Here is a 20,998-nt window from a genome sequence, read left to right as displayed (position 1 = left end):
ACTCATTATTTGTATGTAATAGCCCCAAATAAACAACTTATGTTAGTAACAGGTGGATGCCTAAATACAGTTGGAACTGTCATAGAGTCACCTGTAGTGGTCAGAGCACAAACCAGTCACTCTTAGTTTGCCATTTTGCTCTAGTATGCAATTTTTTGAATATTTAGAAATGATGAAAAATAAAAATAAAATGTGTGTACAGATGACTGGAAATGTGTTCTGAGAATATATACAGTGAAGACAAAGTGAAAAATCATGTACAAAAAATGTCATGTTCTTTGCTGAAACCAGTCATCAGGGTGTTCAACTGTAAAGGGAAAGAGTAAATAGAAAGTAGGTAAAATCTTTGAAGTCATATATAGACAATTGCATCTAAAGGAAGAGGTGCATTCATGATTTTCTAATTTTACATAAAATCCTAGAAATATAAAATTCTTTGAATATTTGGTCCTATTACCCAGGGCTTCTTAAAATTCACTTTGGCACATGGTTTCAGAAACAGCTACAACAACATGATAAAATATCAGTCTTTATTGTGTGGAATTTAATATTTGCCTAATCTCTGTTATGACTGCTTTCCATCTCTGCTGGTTGAAGAGACATCAAACTTAGTCCATGTCTTCAGGGAACTTAAAATGGACTTGGAGAAGCCTGACTTTCATAGGAAGTTGAAGGCAGGAGTCTTAACTGTGTGTTGATCAAATTGTGTTGTTTCCTAACAATATATATGAAGTCTCCCATTTACTGGTACATCCAATGCCATTAGGGACACAGCTTTAATGCCAATGTGATGGTTTATGGGGAGTGAATGACTGTTTCCCAAATAACTGCTGAGAATTAGCCAATCATTTTATTTCCACATTCCAGTGTCTTGTTCATTTGAGAGAGGCATATACAAGGCACAGTAGACTATAAGTATAATGAAATAATTCACTTCATATGCTTTTCTGCCAGATGAAACTAATAATGGTAGTCCTGAAAGTGGCTAAAACTTCAATTCAGAGTATAACCACAGTTATGTTCTTAGGCTTCTATTTATGCAGATCCTCCAGGCACCTGCTGGGGCTGGGACAGATAACAGTGGATGATACTTCTGTGCTGGCCAAAGACTGGTCATTCTGGGACAGACTGACTCTGTGTGAGCAGAGATCACCAACATACACCAGTGCTTATACCTCATTCTAGAGACAAAACTCACCTTTGGAAACTGACCCAACATTGACATTCTTAATAAGATGCTGCCCATTCGTTTAGAAAGCATGACCATTTTTAAAGACTGATCAAATTCAGGTGTGTATCTGATGCCACTCAGGTTACCACATGATGCAGAGTGAGATGGAGCTAGCTGAGATACATACATGCAATTATGATTCATGGTTTTTATCTTCATGTTTTCTCTTAGGTTTATAACTCAGTCACTAACCTGGAAACTTGGATATGTGATAGATATAAACATATAAAGAATGTAACCTATATTTTATAAATATGAACTCTTTAGCATCACAAAGCATGGATGCTCAAGCTGAACACATATTAGAATTTCAGGGGCACTGTTTATTTGATGTCTGTAGAGTCTTAAACTCTGGTACCTAGAAATGATTTTATGAAGCTAAAGTTGAGCATGGTGTCTTTTCCTATGGAAATCTTACAGTACAAAGAGAAAAGAATGACTTCAAATACTATGCAACAGAATGAACATAGAAATGGCTAATATCACTCACACCACATTTATGTTTTTCTGGTGCCAAATAAATTGAATACCAGGAAAACAAATAGATGCTGAAATAGCTATTTTACTTCTAATTCACAGCCATTCTTGCCAGCTTACTTACTCTTGGTAATATGCTAAATTATTTTGATAAGTTTGATAGTCTTGCAAATTATATTTAGAAGAATTAACTCCAACTGGAGACTCAAGCCTTGCCACCTTCTACATGGAAAACATGTACATACAGTCTCATGGTAATCACAAGTCAATTAGTTTAATTGGCAGTATCTTAAAATTCACAGAATGTATTTCAAACCACTTAAAGTATGATAAATAAATGGCAATTTAGAAAGTATCTCAAGTCACTTAATCCATTCCTGAAAATGCAGTGTTGTAATGCCATAAATGAATGAAATTGATAGTCCATGCACAGAACTCTCCATTCTATTTTATATAATCATGTATCATACAATATACCCAAATATATCTAACAATGAATTGGTTACAAACTCGTTTGAATAGTTATTGGGTGTGCATTATGTACAAGGCCCCCTGCTGTTTTATATATGTGTGTGCATGTATAATATTGTGGGTGTGGGTATGTGTGGCTACGAGCGCGCACACCCCCGCGCGCACACCCCCCCACACATACACACCAGATTAACCCCAGAATTAAAATAGCATGTATCTATCCCTCATGGGAAAATTTGGACAATGGATCATTTTACAGAACCAAACTGGAGGTGGGTACACCTTGCATTTTGTCACAGCGAATGCATTACAACGCTCTGACAATCGCAGCAGAGGGCTAGCGGTTCGCCAGGGAAAGGCTCCTCTGGCACTTGCTCCTCTTGTCCCACGCCGAAGTTCACATTTGGGAGTAGATTTCAGGAGGCTGTTGAATGCCAGAGAGGGGAAGGACTGTGCTGGCCTCTGTAGCTTTAAAAGGGGTCATTCCTCTCACTTGGCGACAACTGGCCACAGTCCCCGCGATGGCCTTTGTTCTGGTCCGACTGCCCAAGGGGGATCACCCCTCCAGGCAGGGCTCTGGGTTCCTGCAGAAGTCAGGACGGAAAAGTTTGAAGCGGGAGCCCAGCCTTCGTGGGGTGGGAGAGGCCCCGGAGAGGATCGGGAGCCAGCCCCGGGAGAGGCGCGGTCTCCCAGCACGCGTGAGAACGCGTGAGACGGAGGGGGCGGGAGACCTGGCGGGGCACCGGGCGGGACTGACGGGGAGGCGGGTCAGCGTGCTGGGCGAGGCAGGAAAGTGAGCCGCGCGCGAGGCCGGCAGCTGGGCGCGGCGCCTGGGCGCTGGAACCGAGTCCACGACCCGCTGCGGCCGGCACTGCGCGGGGGGCGCCGCGGAGGGGCGGGGCGGGGGGGTAGTGTCTCCGCGACGCCGCGGCTGCGGGTCGGAGGGGCGGGCGGAGCGAGCGGCAGCCCGCGGGGCGGCGGGGCGGCGGTTCCAGTCTGCAGCCGCCGGGCCGTGCGCATCCGCGGCCGCCGCGCGGGGCTGCTCCCGAGCCGAGTCCGGACCTTCGCTGCGCGGCGGGCACCCGGGTCCCGCGGACCCTTCCCCTGCAGGTAGGGACGGCAGCCGGGAGCGCGGTCCGCGGCGCGGGGAGCCTGGCGGGGCAGCCTCGCCTCCGGGCCTGGAGGTTGGTGGGCTGGCGTCCCGGGGAGGGCGCTGGGTGTCCGACCTGCCTCGCTGGTCCCCAGCCCGAGTCCCAGCGCGGAGCAGGCTGGGCACGCCAGTGGGGCGTGGGGAGGAGGCTTCTCTGTTCCGTTCAGCGAAAGCGATCGCGGACACTCCGCAACCCTTAGGGCGTGATTTCGGAGGTTGAAAGAAGCAGCCCTCTGAACTCTGGACCTAGCCCAGGAGGAGGAGGCGAAGCTGGCAATTGAGAGGGACGTGAAGCCTCGCGTTGCTAAGGGAGATGGCAGGAGCGGCGCGGTCACCTATGCAACCGCTCCTGGGGGCGGCGGGGGATGTGCTTCCTCTTTCTCCTTTTCTTTGGGGATGGAAAGGGAGACTGTGTTGGAGAACAAAGATGTATGAGAGAAGGAGGGCTCTCCAGCTGTCGCCTCTTCTCCTGATCCTACTGACCCCTCACCGCGACCCCCACTGGGCGATGTCGGCTCTATTGTCTTAGAGGCGGGGGACTAAGTGATGGGCAAGTCCGCGGGCGCCAGGGTACCTACTAGGGGCTCTTGGTTCCTCGCCCCCTCTTTCCTGGCGAGGTAAAACCAAGTAGGTTGGTGGAAGTGCTCGACTTAACGGGTACCTGGTACAACCGGAGAGGAAATGGAGATGATTTTTATCAAGTTTTCTTAGTATTTCTGTGATTTTATAGAAATCCAGTAAACACTCACTTGTAGCTCAGAGCTGCCTGGGGGCAGTGAGCCAATGCATTAACACCGCGCGTGCTAGTCCTGTGCCACCTGGAAGAATTATTTAACGGTCGAAGGAAAAGCCATTGCTAAGCAGGACCAAGTCAAACTCGGCTGCTCCAAATTGGCCAGAGAAGTGAAGGAGCGGAAAGCCACGTCTGTGCTCTCCCTAGCGCGGGAGCTTGGAAAGCTCTCCACCTCTCCGGAGTTGTGTGTGGCTTTCTTTGGGAACCCCAGGAATCCTGCGCGATCCAAACTGGGATGATGGTTACTGTTTGCTTGCATTCTTAGGGCTGTGTAGGATGCTCCTGCAGCCCTCCGGTGCTCTCCCAGGGCTTTTCATGTAGAATCAAGAGGAAGGACAAGGGACCCCGAGTCATCTGTGGGATCCTGGAATCAAAGCCACTGACTCAGTAGGGGGCAAACAGAGGTCCAGCTGGACCATCAAGATTCCTCCTCATGGGATTATTGCATAGCTGCCAGAATAAGTTGTATTTTTTTCTTGATGTTCTTAAAAGCTTTGAAGGCAATTTATCCCATCCATAGAGTCAGGCTGTGTGTGTTTGAAGTTGTTTGAGATTGCTGATGCTATACATGCACCTGTGATAGGTACTTACCATTCACATCGCTGGTCTCTTGCCACATGTGGTCAGCTTGTGTGAGCATATGAGGTTTATGTTTGGTGGACTTGTTTGGAAACCAGGATATATGTCATTGCTGTAGGGTCAGCGTTATATGTCCCAGAGGCCAAATTGCATGCTATGAAAATCATCTGGATGTGATATTTATTTATCAAAGGAAAGAAATTAGTTTAATCACTAAAATGTCATCTAGAGAGCACAGTTCCGTGGTTTAGTTCATCTGTGTCCTGTGAGAATGGGGGAGGGTTTCATAAAATGAAATGATTTGTTTAGCACACACTAAATAGCTGAAGTATTTTACATGTGTAATTTATACTCTAAAGATCCCCTTCTCTTGGGCTGAAAAGCTTGAAGATATAAGCTCCAGTAGCTCCTATTCCAGGTCATTAACGTGATCTGGGGGCAGTTCAGCACTCCTGCAGATAAAGGAGTGTGTTGACTCAATAGGAGCCCTTTGCACGACATGAATGTTCTTGAAGGAAACTAAATAGAAGTAGAAACATCTCATCCTCCTTAAGAGATCAGAAAGTAAAATCTGTTGGGTAAGACTAATAACCACATGTAAAGTGTATATGTGATCCAAGTATACATGTGGTATATGTCTCTATGTATGTACACAACCCATATGTCACAAATGTGTTAAAACATTCCTGTGATAGAAGATATTGCATTGGAACTGGGCTCTTTGGAAAAGATGCTTTTTAAAATTTGAGGCTATGCTCAGCTAAGCACCTCAATAATGTATCTGCTCTTTCCAGATCTTATCACCTGGGCAATTCCAAGCCTGTGACAGCACATGCTCACAGAATAAGAAAATACCAGGGTGGACAGGAACTTGAAAAATGATTGGCTCAAGCTGCTAGTACTACGGGGTGAGGAACCAAGGCCCAGAGAATTGGGGTGATGTTTTGATGATCTCCTGGCTAAACATTGGCAGGGTTACTGGGGCTCACTGTTCCCACCACCCTGGAGTGTCAGGGAAGTGGGAATGGGGGTACCTGATGACAGCCTCCTAGAGACCTGCCAAGGGTGGATGCTCTCTGTCCTCTCCTTACCGCTGTTGCATGCAGTTCTCCATCCCAGCCTTTCTCCTAGGGACTCTTCATTTCTATATTGAACTCTGTGCCAGGCACAATACAGTGTTCTGTGAGATTTCTACAGAGCAAAGACTGAGCATGTTAACAGAATAAGGAAGCCTTATTTGGATTTAAAAAAATGCATATGAATTGACCAGATGGGCTTAAAAATAAATCAAAGCCATGCAGTGAAAGCAGGTGCTGTTTACCTGAAGTGCACAGAGGGGAGGAGGCAGTCATAGGGTAAACGGGCTTCACCCCGGGAACATTGAAATGCTCATGGCAAGGACACCTCTCCATCTCCTCATTCACTTCTCCATCTAATATCCTCTTTAACCATCACACCTGCCCTGCCAAAGATGCTGGGGAGGTAAGGTTGTTCATTCCCCTTTCCCTGTTTCTACTCATGTAACCCTGGTCCTTCTTGCTCTCATAAACCCCCCACCAAATGAGATGTCCTGCTGGGGCTGTGCTACACAGGGCAATTCTTGCCTCAGGTGTCCTGTCCCCATAGCTGCTCCACCTTCATGTCCCAAAGCCTGTGCTAGCAGAGGCTCCCGGGAGGGGGGATGGTAGAGGATAGGAAAGGTAGCAGAATACAACAGTTACTAATAGGGCATTATGTAAAAATGTGGATGTGTAACCGATGTGATTCTGCAATCTGTATTTGGGGTAAAATTGGGAGTTCATAACCAACTTGAATCTAATGTATGAAATATGATATGTGAAGAGCTTTATAATGTTTTGAACAACCAATAAAAAAAAATTAAAAAAAAAAAAAAAAAAAAAAAAAGAAATGCTTTTGACCACAGAGAACTAATGGGCCAACTTAAGTGAAGAATTTATTATACTCAACTTTCCTCTCTTAGGAATGGACTTTTATCAATGAAATGTGACAAACAATGATTTTTAGACAGTATACAAGGATAAAAATGGATTAGCAGTTCTGTAGTGATATTTCCTAGAAATGAACAGTGTTTCAAGTGTACAATAATTTGACTTTGAAAAGAATAGTCTATATCTTGCAGGACTGGGGCAGGGTGCTCCTTGCCTGCAATTCTAGGTTCTTTGGAGGTGAAAGGAGAGGATTTCTCCAGCTATCCCTGGTCCTACAGAATCAGAGTCTGGCTGTGGGACACAGTAAAACCCTGGGCCATTGTCATTAGTGTTGCCTCTGAGAACCACAGGGTGATAATCATTCAAGGATTCAAGTGTATCTCCGCCATGTAGCTGGAGTCGCCTCTCTTTCCTAGTAGGTAGGAGTCTGTAAGCAAGTCTCTTACTTGCTATTCTTGTTATTACAATAGCCAGAGACCCAATAATGCACCAGGCTGCGAGTTCTAGGGAACTTTACAGTTAACAGTATCTAACTGTAACTAAAAACAGACATAATCTAAATGTTGATATTTTCACACAACTGTCAGCCTCAGAACCTTCTCAACCTCTTTGTTTGTCTGACACAAAGCCTTGCTATATGGCCAAATACATTCTACACAGAATTGTAATACTTTATATATAATTATGTTTTTGATTTTTTTTCTTTGTACTGGGAATTCCAGACAACAACTTTAGTTATTTAGAGCCTCACTAAGTTGCTGAGGCTGGCCTTGAACTTGCCTTCCAAATTGCTGAGATTACAAGCATGTGCCACTATGCCCAGTTGTAATTGTGTTTTTAAAACAGCTATTTAAAATGATCTGGTCTCTCTAATTTCTGCCCGTGCTTTTATCTTGGTGGATGTGGAAGATGCTGGAAGCGTTGCCATGTTCACTCTCTCCACCTGTTCAAGTTCATTCCGCAGCCCTTTGTGGTCCAGCTCCTCTGACCCTGGCCTGGCCTTCTCCCTTCACCTCCTCAGCTCTGCGCTGCATGCTCCTTCTCTGGCCTCTGCCTCTCCCACTTTGCGAATCCTCCTCAGCTTCCCCTGGGTGTGTGCCTGAGTTCCCATCTGCACTCCCAGGCTGACCTGCTTTCTGCCTTCACACCTCCATCTGGCTGTAGGCACCTTCCCTGACGATGCCCCTTCCATACCGGGCTGCTGTTACCCCATCTCGAGTTCCAGTCTCTCTGCTCTGTCCAGGCTCTGAGGTCCCTGCTTGTGTGTCCTGGCCACGCTGCTCTTCCCCTTCCCTCCCCCACTTCCCATTTCCATCAATCATCAAGGTTTTTCAATTTGTCTCATGAATGTTGCTCAAATTAGTCTTCCCTCCTCTGACCTTCTATGACTGCCCCCGATCTAGGCTTCATCATCTGCAGCCAGGGCTCAGAGACCATCCCTAATTCATCTTCCTGCTCCTGTCTGTGCCCCTCTGAACCAGGCTTACAGTTGCCAGAATGATTTATCTTAAATGCAAATTTGGCTGTGAGACCGCCTGCTTAAAGGACTTAAATGATTTCCTGCTACCACAGTGTGAAGTGCATTCTCCTCTGCATGACACATGTTGTGGCCCCTGCTGACCCCTCCTGCCCACCTCCTCTCTCCCCTCTCCTGAGTCATATGCTTACTTTCAACAACATCTACTGGTTTGTATTCCTCCACATAGAACATAGTGATTCTTCAGACACTGGCATTCCCCTGGGTTCTGGACATGACCCTCCTCTTGCTGTGCTAAGCTGGAATCAAATCTAGAACATCTTCCCCAAATATGTCCCCACCCTCTGTGATTGTACTCCTGGCGCCTCCTTACTGCACGCACATCCTGGTGCATCCCCCCACATTGAACCTCTGTTGGAATGCCTGCCTTCCCCCTGCACCGTGATCACCACTCTCTGATCTCTGGGAACATCTAGTAGGTGTCACATGCACATGAAGAAGGAAGCTGCCTGGGACCTTGAGCAGGATCTCTGGAGATTCCAGCTCGCAGCTCCCTGAGCTCTGGACGGATGCAGCCCCTATCTCACTTTCTGTTGCCTTTCTCTTCTGTTCCATCGTCCCAATCCTGTTCTGCTCATCCAGACTCTCTCTCCTTTGCCCTGCCTCTATAGTCGCCTGCTCATCTTATAGGCAGGGAAAGAAGACCTGGGAGACGGAGGGCCTCCCTCAGTTACACTGCCAGCCTGTGGTGCGGCCAGGTTTGCATAATACTAGGATTATTTGCCCTGTACACATGTCACTTTGTAAGAAAACAGGAGGTTGCTTATTTATCAAGTGCCATGTGGAAGACCATCTATAGCTGGGGGCAGCAAACCACACCACCAGGCCACACTCAAGCTGTGGCCTGTCTGTGGACAGCCTGTAAACTAAGCAAGCTCCTTACTATTTAAAATTATCGCTAAAGCAAAACAGCCCAAACAATGTTGAACAACTCACATCCGTGGCTCACAGAGCGTGAACTATTTACTAGTCAACCCTTTTATAGGAGATGTTTGCTGAGCCCTGATCCCCAGCAACAATGTGAACTGAAGCTCACATTTGGCATACTTTATATGGTCTTTGGCAAAAAAAAAAAAATGTACCACTAGAAGAAAAAGGATATATAAAAAATAAATTGTGGACTTACAGGCTTTTAAATGAAACAAAAGAAGAAGAAGTCATAGCTCATACCATTCTCAGAGATGGTGTCGTATCTATTTCCCAAGTTCTTGATGTTTATCATTTATCAACAAATAGTTACCATGACAGAAATAATAACTGGTAAGCAATGTAATTAAACTAAGTCAGTTACTACTTCATAAATATTATTGTGGCACTTTTGTTAAAACATATATTGAAGGTGTAGATAAGGATGAGTTTGGTGTACAAATTTTAAATAGTTATGAATAATAATAAAATTATGAATAAAAATCAGCCCTTGAATCCTTCTTTTTCTATAACTAAAACATAGAAAGCATTTTTAATTCATATTTGTTCCTGGAATTAGTGTTTTAAACATAAACCTTCGGAGGTTAAAACTCTAGCATGTGGTACTGTATGCCCTTAATGAACACATTTGAAATATTTAATAATTCCTTTAAGAATGATAAAGTCTTATTCAGCATACTCATTTTCTTTCCAATTTAGATTCCCAGTTATAATCATTCAGTAATATGTGGCTGGGAGTCCTGGGTAGCAGTGATTCCAAGAGCTCCCAAATCTTCTTTAAAAAGTCTATTAATATGCCTTTTATCTATATTATTTGGAACAGAGAGCCATTAACTTTACATTTATTTCAGAGATTTAAAACTGAATAGGAGAGCCAGACAAAAGAAATAGAGCCTAGAAAATGAGGAAACTTATAAATGAGTGCTTAGAAAATGTTTTATATAGGTGATATAGATTTTATATGGTTAAGCTTGCGGGTTTTATTTTACAATGTACAGAAACAAATAACGAATTCTGGAGGGAGCGTAGAACAAGTTGTTTCTCAGGAAGGGAGACTGCTGAGGCTGTGGATGTGTGCATAGTCAGATAAGGAGGCGAGATCGTTTCCTAATACGCATTATTAAACACACATGGACGTGAAAATGGCAGTCTAGTTTAATGTGGTCCGTAAGAGCACTCGGTGGAGGTGGAGAAGCTGCTGGAATTCTTGATGGCTCCACCATAGTCTAAGACCATGAGAGCAGGAAAAAGCTGTTTGGGGCCTCGTCTGTGAAACGGGACAGGCACGGTGGCTTTGAGGGGTGTCCGTAGGACCATGTGAGAGGACACTGCCAGCCTTAAGGCAACCTCTGTGGAGAGGACGTGGGCACGGTAAGGCTTCTTCTGAAGGTCTATTCAGAAGTTTGAGTCACCTTCTAACAAGAGTATCCATGTGAAGCCAAAATAAAAATAACTGCTGTAGGCTTCATTCTGATCAATAGGTAAGAAATTGATGCTGACAGGTGTATGACAAAAATATTAGAAAAACATGGTCCAGCATCCAGTCTGTAATGGGCTGGAGCGAAGCTCATTGGTGGCACTCTCGCCTGCCGTGCCTGAGGCCCTGCTGATGCCTGCAAAAATGGAAAGCAAAACACCGCAGAAGGAGGTTCAAAAAAAGTGCTTAGAGTGTATCACACTGGGACAGCTCGGTGCGTGGCAGGTCACAGGAGAGCGGATTTCAGAGGGATAAGATGAGCACAGCCCAGTGGGCAGACGGTGGAGAGTCAGACACAAATGGAGCAGGAGAGGCTGAAGAGCAAGATAACGGCTTCCTGGTTGTTAAAAGGAAGCAGCAAAGTCACATAGCAATGCCATCCCCCTCTCCAGAGCCTACCTGTGAGGTGACATTTGGTTAGGGCCCAGGTACAAAACCTCCATGAAAAATGAAAACAGTAGAGCGAGCTCAGCAGAACATCAGGACGGCACCTCGGTGACTGGAGGGTGACGGCCGTGACAACACCCAGGCTCACCCCATGTGCTCAGCAGAAGAAGAGTGGCCAGCTTCCGCTTGGCCCTGGGGGATAAAAAGGAGAGAAGGTTTAAAAGTGATTTGAAAACCATTTATCATCATTTTGTCTTCTATGTTCTTCATCAAGAAAAAGCTTAAAAAAATCATCGTCTTGGATTAAAGCCCAAAATAGGTGAAAAATGAAAACAAAGGCATCCAGCCCTTTTAAGTGAATTTACGTGAGGCTGGCATCCAACCTGGGCCAGGACTCTGAAAGAACTGCCAGTGGGAGCCTGCTGTGGTGGCACACGCCTGTAATCCCAGTGGCTTGGGAGGCTGAGGCAGAAGGATCACAAGTTCAAGGTCAGCCTCAGCAACTTAGTGAGACCCTGTCTCAAAATAGAAAACAAAAAGGGGTGGGGATGTGGCTCAGTGGTAGAACTCTCCTGGGTTCAATACCTGGTACAACAAAACAAAACAAAAAACATGCAAATGTGAGAGCCCCTGGTAATCTCTGGTCCATGGACAGAGTTTCAAAATACTAGAGATCTGGGGTACATCAGATGCCCTAAGTTCACAAAGAAGCATCAACGAAGCTTAGAACTGGAATGCACGTGCCCATAAAAAGTAAAATATACATATTATATTTCACACACATCACAAATAATTATTAAACCTTTACAACCTGGGGAGACAGAATAGTTGATAAAAATAAGTGACTGCAAACTTACTTGAATACTGAGTCTGAGAATAAAGCCAGAAAAAATTAAGGCTCCAGTCTATTTATTTATAAAACTGGATCTGAGCTAACTATTTTCTAAGGATCATGTGTTCTAAGAATTTATGGTAAAGTTTAACTGATTTGTTGTTGTTGTTGTTGTTTTGGGCTTTACTTAGTGTCATTTTTAAAAACTGTCTTTAAAAACACATAACATAAAATTTGCCATCCTAACAGTTTTCAATTGAACAGTACAGTCGTGTTTAACGTCATGAACATTATTTGCTACAGCTCTCTATGAATGTTTTATGTTGCTAAACTAAAAATACGTACCCATTGAACAACAGCTCCATCACCCAGCCCTCTGTCTCTGAGGTGTCTGCTCTGGGGACCTCATGCAAGAATCCTGTGGTGTTCATTTGTTCGTGACTGACCTGTTTCACCTACCACAATGTCCTCAAGGGTCATCTGTTTTGTGAGCAGTGTACACACACACACACACACACACACACTATATGTATACATACATAGTACACATTTTCTTCACCCATTCATCCATTGGTGGAAATGTGGGTGTTTTCTCCTTGGTGGTTGTGAATGACTCTGCAGTGAGCAAGCTGTAGATGTGTCTTCAAGATCTTGTGCTCGGTTCTTTTGGACCTCATGTAGGGCATAGAGTATTTCTACTTCTGATCTTCTGAGGAACCGTTTTCCATCGTGGCTTCCTGCGTTGCCTTCCCACCAGCAGATGGTAAGGGTTCCATTTTCCACATCCTTGCCAATGCTGGTTATGTATTGAGAATAGCCACCCTAAGGTGTGAAGGGATGCTTCGTCGTGGTGAGAATTTGCAGTTTCCTGATGGTTGATGAAGTTGTTGAGCACCACTTCATATACCTGTTGGATCTGGGATGTCTTCTTTGGAGAAATGTCTGTTGAAGTCCCTTGCCTATTTTATATCAGGTTTGTGTTTTGCTTTTGGCTCTTGGCTTAAAGAATTTGGGTTCTTAACCTCTTATCAGATATATGGTTTGCAAACTGTTCTTCCTTTCTGTAGGCTGTTTCCAGGGTGCTGACTATTTGCTGCACAGAAGGCTTTTGGCTTCATATAGTCTCATTGTCTGTCTTTGTTGCTCCTGCTTTTGGTGTCATATTTAAAATACCAGATCAGTATCATGGAGATTCCCCGTTGTGTTTTCTTTTAGGAGTTTATAGCTTGGGAACCTCTGTTTAGGTCTTTGTTTTTTGTACATGGTGTAAAGTAAGGTTCCAGTATCATTCCTTTGCACATGGAATCCAGTTTTCCTTTCCTTTCCCCACTGTGTAGTCTTGGCCCCCTTATGAAAGATCATGACTCTATACGTAAGGTTTTTCCCCAGGTTCTCAACTCATTCATTGGCTTGTATGTCAGGGTTGAAGCTGCTGCCATACTGTTTTGCTTACTGTAGCTTTTAACACGTTATGTGATCAGGAAGAGCGTGATGTTCATCTTTGTTCTTCTTTCCCAAGATTATTTTGGATATTTGGGATCTTTTGAATTTCCATATGCATTTTAGAATTTCTTTTCTATTTTGGCAAGTGCTGCTGGGATTCTGAGAGAGTTTTTGTTTCATCTCTATATCGCTTTATATAGGATAGACATTTTAACAACCTAATCTTCCAATTCATGAACATGGGATGTCTTTCCATTTATTTGTATTTTCTTCAATTTCTTTCAGAAATATTTTGTAGTTTGCAATATATCAATCATTTTCATTTGTCTCAAGGTATTTTCCAATTTTCTTTGTGATTTCTTTGTAGTTTTCAAAATTATGTTATTTAATTTCCACATACTTGTCAATTTCTCGGTTGGCCTTCTATATTAATTTCTACTTCCATTCTATTGTGGTCATAAAAATACTTGGTGGGATTTCAAACTTTTAAAATTTATGAATAATTAGTCTGTGTCCTAACTTGGAGTCTGTCTTGGAGAATGTTCAGTGTGTGCTTGAGGAAAAAATATGTTCTGCTGTTGTTGTGTGGAGTATTTTATAAGTAAGTGCCTGCTGGGTCCAATTGCTCGATAGTTTTATTCAAACTCTCTTTCTTGTTAGTAATCTTCTATGTGGTTGTTGTGTCAATTCTTAAAACAGGACATTGAAATCTAACGTTAGTGCATTGCTGCCTCTTTTCTCCTTAAATTCTTCCATTTATTTGGGTGTACTCTTGGTGGGTACATATGTATTTATAATTTTTATTTCTTCCTGTTGAATCAAATCTTTTATCATTGTATATTTCCTTCATTGTTTCTTGTGACAATTTTACTAAAAATCTATTCTGGCTGGGCATGTTTTTTTGTGTGCCAATAATCTCAGTGGCTCTGGAGGCTGAGGCAGGAGGATTGAAAGTTCAAAACCAGCCTCAGCAATTTAGCAAGGCCCTAAGCAACTCAGTGAGAGCCTGCTTTTAAATAAAAATATAAAAACAGGCAAGGGGTCTGGGGAGTTGGGGATGTGGCTCAGTGGTTAAGCGCCCCCCCCCCCAAAAAAAAAAGAGAGAGAGAGAGAGAGTCTATTCTGTCTGATGTGAGTGTAGCCATCCTTTCTTTTGGATGTATTTGCATGGAATATCTTTCTGTCTTTCACTTCCAGTCTATGTGTATGTTTACATCAAAAGTGAGTCTCTATATTTACATAATTGGATCTTGTTTCTTAACTCTTAAGTTTTTAGGTCAGAAACTTTGATCCGTTTACCTTCACGATTGTTACTGATGAGGAAAGACACAGTATTACTATGTTGCTAGCTTTTTCTGTGTTCTTACATCAGATTTGGTCCTTTTCTTTTGCTACCTCCTTTTCTGTTTCTTTGAGTTTCTTGCAGGGACATGGTTTGTGCCCTCTCCCCTTTTCTTTTGGGTCCCTTCCTTAGGTATTTCTTTGTAGTCACTGTGGGGAGCACAAGCCACATCTTATCATTGCACCCGTTGTGACCCCAGTAACAGTTTACCTTCCATCACATAAAAGGCCTCTCTTCCTTTACCTTTCCTCTTCTTTCTGTTCTTGGTGTCACTGATCACCTATTTTCACTGCTGTGTATCCATTAGCAGATTTTCAAGCTTATACCTATTTCTGTGCTCAGGACTTTTAATTTTTTTCAAGTATCAGTGATTTCATTCTTCATACTATACCATTTTCAGTATTTTAAATGTTTACTTTTTAAACTTATGGAATTTTAAATATAATAACAAAATTAAAACCGCTTTACACCATTGAAGAGTCTTGCGTTTGTCTCTGTATTTCCATTCGCCTTCCTATTTTTGCATGTCTTCTGTCTGCATTTGCCACCCTTCCTCCCAACTTGAAGGACTCTCCACCACTGCTCATGGGGCAGCACTAGTGAGGACGCACCCCCTCAGCTTTGGCTTATTTGGGAAAGTCTTGATTCATCTTCATTGTTGAAGGGCAGTTATACCAGGCATGATGTAGTTGCTTGGTATTCTCTCTTTATTCTTTCCAGCACGTTGACTAGATCATTCCATCCTCTTCCGTGAGGAAGGTGATTCTGAGAAGGCTTCCTTCCGTGTGTTAATTGCATTTCCTTGCTGCTCTTTGTCTTTGACTTTGGACAGTGTGATTACAGGTGTCCCAGTGTGGATACTTTAGGCTCATCGAAGCCAGAGTCTGTTGAGTTTCTTGAATGTGGATGTCCATTTCTCTTCTCTGATTTGAGAGGTTTTCAGCCAGCATTTCTTCAAGTAATCTCTCTGCTCCCTTTTTTCATTTCTGTGGGAGGCTCCCAGATACCCATGATATCCGTCTTGTTCTACGCAGTGGTGTCTCATGAGCCCTTAAGCTCTCTTCATTTTTCTTCATTGTTTTCTTTCTTTTTTGGTCTCCTGAATCAATAATTTAAAATGATCTCTCTCTGGGGCTGGGATTGTGGCTCAGTGGTAGAGCGCTCACCTAACATGCACGGGGGCCCTGGGTTCGATCACTCAGCACCACATAAAAATAAATGAATGGAATAAGGGTATTGTGTTCAACTTCAACTAAAAAAAATAAAAAAATAAATAAAATGATCTCTCTTTGAATTAAGTGATTCTCTTTGAATTCAATGACCTGGTCTGCTGTTGAACCCTTCTAGTGATATTTTTTTCAGCTCAGATTTGATATTATTTAGCTTCAGAATTTCTCTTTTCTTTTTTTGTTATAATTTCATTCTCTTTGTTGATATTCTCATTTTATTTCATACATTGTTTCCCTGATTTTTCTTAATAGTTCTTTGAGCTCTATTTAAGCTCACTGAGCTTTGTTGAGATGGTTCTTTGAATTCATTATCAGGTAATTGACAAATTTCAGTTTCACTAGGGTTGGTTTCTGGAGATTGATTTTGTTCTTTGGTTTGATCTGTGTCTCCCTGTTTCTCTGCACACTTTATAAGGATTTCTGCCAGGAAAAACTTTCACCAATCATCCTGGTTTCAGATTCTGGAACTCTCAAACTTTCTGGGAATGTACTTTCTAGGCTTGTGTGTGTGATTTCCTAACTACGGAGTGTTTCCTGTTGCTTACCTTCTATTCCTTGTCTATCTAGGGTGCTGTGGGTTTTCTTGTGTTTCTATGGTGTGGATATGAGGTGTCCTCCAAAAGCTTGCATGTGAGACAACACAAGAAGGTCTGGAGGAGAATGGATCCTGATGGGATTAACTGAGTGGTGACTGGAGGCAGGTGGGGTGTGGCTGGAGGAAGTGGTTCACTGGGGGCGTGGCTATGAGGTATATATTTTGTATCTGGAGTGTGGGTCTCTCTCTGCTTTCTGATCATCATGTGAACTGCTTCCCTCTGCCACACTTTTCTACCATGATCTTCTGTCTCCCCTCCAGCCCTGAGGAATGGAGCCAGCCTTCTTTGGACTAAGATCTCTGAAACCATGAGCCCTCAAATAAACTTTTCCTCCTCTATTATTGTTCTGGTCCAATCTTTTAGTCATAGGGGTGAAAATGCTGACTAAAACACAAATCAGCTGTCTTTTGTTCCCAGTGACCTCCAGGGATCCAAAGAAAGCTGGTTTCATTACTGTTCCCAGTCAGGAGAAAGAGAAGCCATGCCTTGGGTATTCCCTGAAATGTGGGTAAGCTCACATTGCTCTCTTTTCTTTCCTTCCCGAGGAGGAAGCTGTGCATTTGTACTTACTCCCAACTGTGCTAAACTGTACCCAGTGGAGAGTGGTGCTCTTCTGTAGAATCCAAAGATTTTTCTTAACTATTTCAATGCAGCTGTTTTGAGTTCGTATTCACCCAGGGTCCTGGAAAATTTTAACTGGTTTTTGGAGTTCTCATAAAGGCACTTTAGTTTATATCAAACACGGATGCTGACTCATCCGTGTCCCTGTAGAAGAATGAGGTACGAGAATGCTCCTTTTGCCACCTTGATGACATCACTCCATAGACTGGGTTTAGTCTGATTGTAACAACGCATTCTGCCACTTTCTTGGATTTTGCCGAGGAACCACTGCCCAGTCAGCTGTAATTCCTTCTGTGTGCAGGGGAACCTGAGCAAGACAAGAGGGGCTGGGGCAAGCCAGGTTTCTTTAAAACCAGATGTTTAATGGGGGCAGCCTTGAGCCATCAAAGGTCAACATCAGTGAGACATACTTGAAAAACAGGCAGAGAGATATCATAACTCAGGAAGGAATGTAGTAGAAGATTGATCAAGGGTGAAAAAGCAAATTCAAACTCAAGTGGAGTCCTAGGTAAATATCAAGACAGTCAAATGTATGTGCAACCAGAAGGGTACCTCAGGAGCAGATGCTGCGTTCACGTAGAATGTGCTAAAGCTTTGTGGCTGGCATAGGAAATTTACAAAGGAGAAATAAACCAGAGGAAAAATGAAATCATTCACACCCCACAACTCTATGGAGGTCTACACTTTACCCCTTTATATATAACTCTTCCTTATATTGTCTATATGGGTGTGAATGGTTATGTATGTGTGTGTGTGTATGTGCAAATGAGTGCAAATGAATCTCAATTTCTTTCACTGTCTTCCCTGTTGCTTGGTAGCCATATGGCTTGAGTGAAATTGTCTGACTCAAACTCTGGAAGTACATGGTGATTGACTTCAGTGGATCAGAATCCTGCTTGATGTGTTGAGTCCCCCCTCTGGTGGCTTTTCAGCCACCAGAAGTGTGGCTTGATCAAGTGTGGATGAGAACCCCATCATTGAGCTCTGTTCCCTCTCTCCCTCTCCACATTGTCCTGCTGAGCCATTGCGACAGGAGCCACCCTGTTAGGGAAGACACCACAAGATGCACAGATGTGGAGAGAGAGTTGGCAGTGACCAAGTGTCCCGTCAGCCCCCGGCCCCTCTGACCTGGAATGAGGGCCTCAGCAGAACGGGCATGACTGTTAAGTCTTTGTATCTAGCCTCAGTTATTTTATTGGAAACTATAACATCCGTAGCCAGAGTACATAATATAAATGTGCACTGAACACATGATTATCTGGTACACATTTGTATTCAGAAATAGACTATTATAACCAGCCTCGCTCACACCATCCCTGCTTTTATGCTGTTTATTGATCTGTTCCTCTGGATGCAGTAGTGTTGTTCAGTGTGACTGTGAAATTCATGTGAATGGGATCATCTGTGGTGGGTTGCACAAGTTTCAGGTTCCCTGATTTTCACCTCCGGTGAGTGTACCAGGACTGGGCTTCAGACATGTGGCTTGCAGTGGAGTGTCATGGATAGCTGCTCCGTCAGGTCCTGACCTCCCTCCTGGGTACATATTTGTATACACGGCTATAAGGAGTATTCCCAGGCAGTGAATACTCTGCAATCAACATTTAGAAAGATCCGGATAGACTGATATTTGGGGCCAAGAATAGCAAAAGCAAATTTACTAGGGAGAACTGTAAGCCCCATTTGGTTGATTCAAAATACCAATGGTATAAATTCAGAGTGTTAAGGACCTGTCTTGACAAGAGAACAGTTGGGATAAATATGTGGGTGTTCATTGACTACAGCTCACCATTCTAAGCCCAGCACCACCACAGCACATGCTGTGTGCTCGGAAACTGAAGCATCGTGTCTAACGTCCTAAGCCAATGATTAGCATTTAGAATTATGTATTCAATTTTGGGAATCCTAAAACATTAAGATTTGAGACAAAGGAATAGATACAGAAGAAATAAACTAGAATAGTTAAGGCCCAGAAAGAGCAGTGAGGGAAAGCTGTCCTGGGAAGGTTTGCCCTAGAAAAGTGTAGAGGGGATGTGGTGTCTTTCATTATGTAGATGACCTGAGACCACGGATGGGGAGGGGAAGAGTATAGTAAAGCACACTTCACAAGACTCAGAATTTAAGATTCATTAGACACTGAAAATTCCCAGGAAAGGAAGAGACGATCTTGCAACCCAAGGAGTGTTCCCTCAGAGTGTTGAGACAAACAGGGAGAGAATCTGCCACAGTGTCTAAGATTCTGGGTTAAAGGACGACATCTCAGGGTCTTTTTGTCTACCTCCCTTTCCAGGGAGACAGGAAAAATTCAATCCTCAAATAAGGAAAACCTGGTAACCTGGAAAGTATTCTGCTCAATGCATTACTTTACTTATTGAACAGAGAGTTATTTCTTAGCTCTAAATTGTAGTTTCCATTCACCATGTGCAAATCTTAGACAAAAACACGTGTTTCCACATGAATAATTGCTACTTATAAAAGGAATAAAGTCAAAAACAAAGGAAAAAATAACCATTAAGGAGGGATACTTGAAAAAGAAGAACATTGGGCATGGTCACTTGCCCTAGTGATAACTTTCACTCTGATCTGCTTCAGTGTTCTAGATTATTTACCCCCCAAAACCTTTGATACAAGCAGGCAATACAGCAGGAAGGGGGTATCTAAGTGAGACCCTGTGTTTTAGAAGTTCAATGATTATTTTAATTTCCTGAGAGTATTAAATAGAATTAAAAATCTCCATCAGACCAAAGAATGCACAAAAATTAACTGCCCTCAAATTTTTGCCCCTAAAAATACAAAACACTCATCTTAAGCATATTAGAATAAATGATGTTTTGAGAGTGCTGAAGAAATAGAAAAGATGAATCCCACTCTTTAGATGTATTCCTGTTTTCCAGAGATCAGCGGCATAACCAGCTTCTTACATCTACACCTTGATCATTTTGCCAGTGGCAAGAGGTCCAGATTCCACCCAGGTGAGCGCGGCTGGTTTAATCTTGCAGAGCAGATGGCTCAGGTCAGTGGCCAATAACAATCTGTGACACACCAATGGCAGCGTAAAGAAGCCAGTTCTCCGTGGAGCAGAGCCTGCTTTTAAAAATAGGACAGGCGGGTGACTTTTCCTGAAGGATAGAAGTCACTCCTTCCCTCTCTGTCTCCATTGTCTGTCTGTCTGTCTCTTTTCATGCTGTGGATTTAACGCCCTTAGTTGTTCTTTCCCTTGTAAGAACTGCCTGCGTCAGCACATTGGTTGCTTTGCCATCACACATGAATCTGTGCAATGTAAATAATGGAAAAAGCAAGCTTTGCTTATCCAGAAAAAGCAATACAAAAAAAAAAAAATCACACACACATACACAACCACACCCCGCCCCCAGAAAAAAACAGTCAGACTAACACCAAAAGCCCAAACCCTTTCCTTAAGGGCTTACAAAAGTTCCCTCAAGAATGGACATTATGTAAAACTAACAGTGGGAAGTCTGTCTGTAGGATGTGAGGTAAACATGCCTTCCACTTCCCATTCACTTTAAAAGACTGACCCTGACCCGGAGTTACTGGCATCATATAAGTAAATGAAAATAAAAGGTTTGAAAATTCAAACACTTTTACATTTTAGTACTGTATCTATTTTATGAAAAATTTTATTTAACAAAGAACATTTCAAGGAATCTTACATTTTTCTTAAAATCTAAAGAGTGGTTCTGTTTACTTTGTTTTGAAATCTTACGTTATGACCGGACACTGTAATCCTAGGGCCATCAGTTTATGTGGCAGTGACTAGAATTTTTAAACATTGTCACTGAGAAGATAAGAAATGTGAAGATGAAACTTAGAGTGAATTTTCTCTCTCTGGGTTTTCTCTGCTCTGCTTCCCTGGGTCTCCTCTTCCCTCTCTCCTGGAATGTGACCTGGGCAGGTCATTTCATATTACTGTCACAGTGTTATAATTTTAAAATTGTTATC

At 43.1% G+C, this 20,998-nt stretch overlaps 1 protein-coding gene across 1 annotated transcript in view; it reads left to right on the top strand.

Moving 5' to 3' along the window:
* The first annotated feature begins 3,169 nt into the window (after window positions 1–3,169).
* The window catches only part of Myo16 (myosin XVI), a 537,302-nt gene continuing 519,473 nt past the window's right edge, over window positions 3,170–20,998 (top strand). Inside the window, exon 1 of the mRNA XM_046454924.2 lies at window positions 3,170–3,289. The gene's annotated coding sequence lies outside the window, so the exon portion shown is untranslated. The remainder of the gene's footprint in view (window positions 3,290–20,998) is intronic.

Source organism: Marmota monax, unplaced genomic scaffold (assembly GCF_021218885.2).
Source record: "Marmota monax isolate L192 unplaced genomic scaffold, Marmota_monax_Labrador192_F-V1.1 WCK01_AAM20220418_F8-fsc00026, whole genome shotgun sequence".
Lineage (NCBI taxonomy): Eukaryota > Metazoa > Chordata > Mammalia > Rodentia > Sciuridae > Marmota > Marmota monax.
Note: the sequence above shows the minus strand (reverse complement) of the source record. Positions and strands in the feature narration are given on the sequence as shown.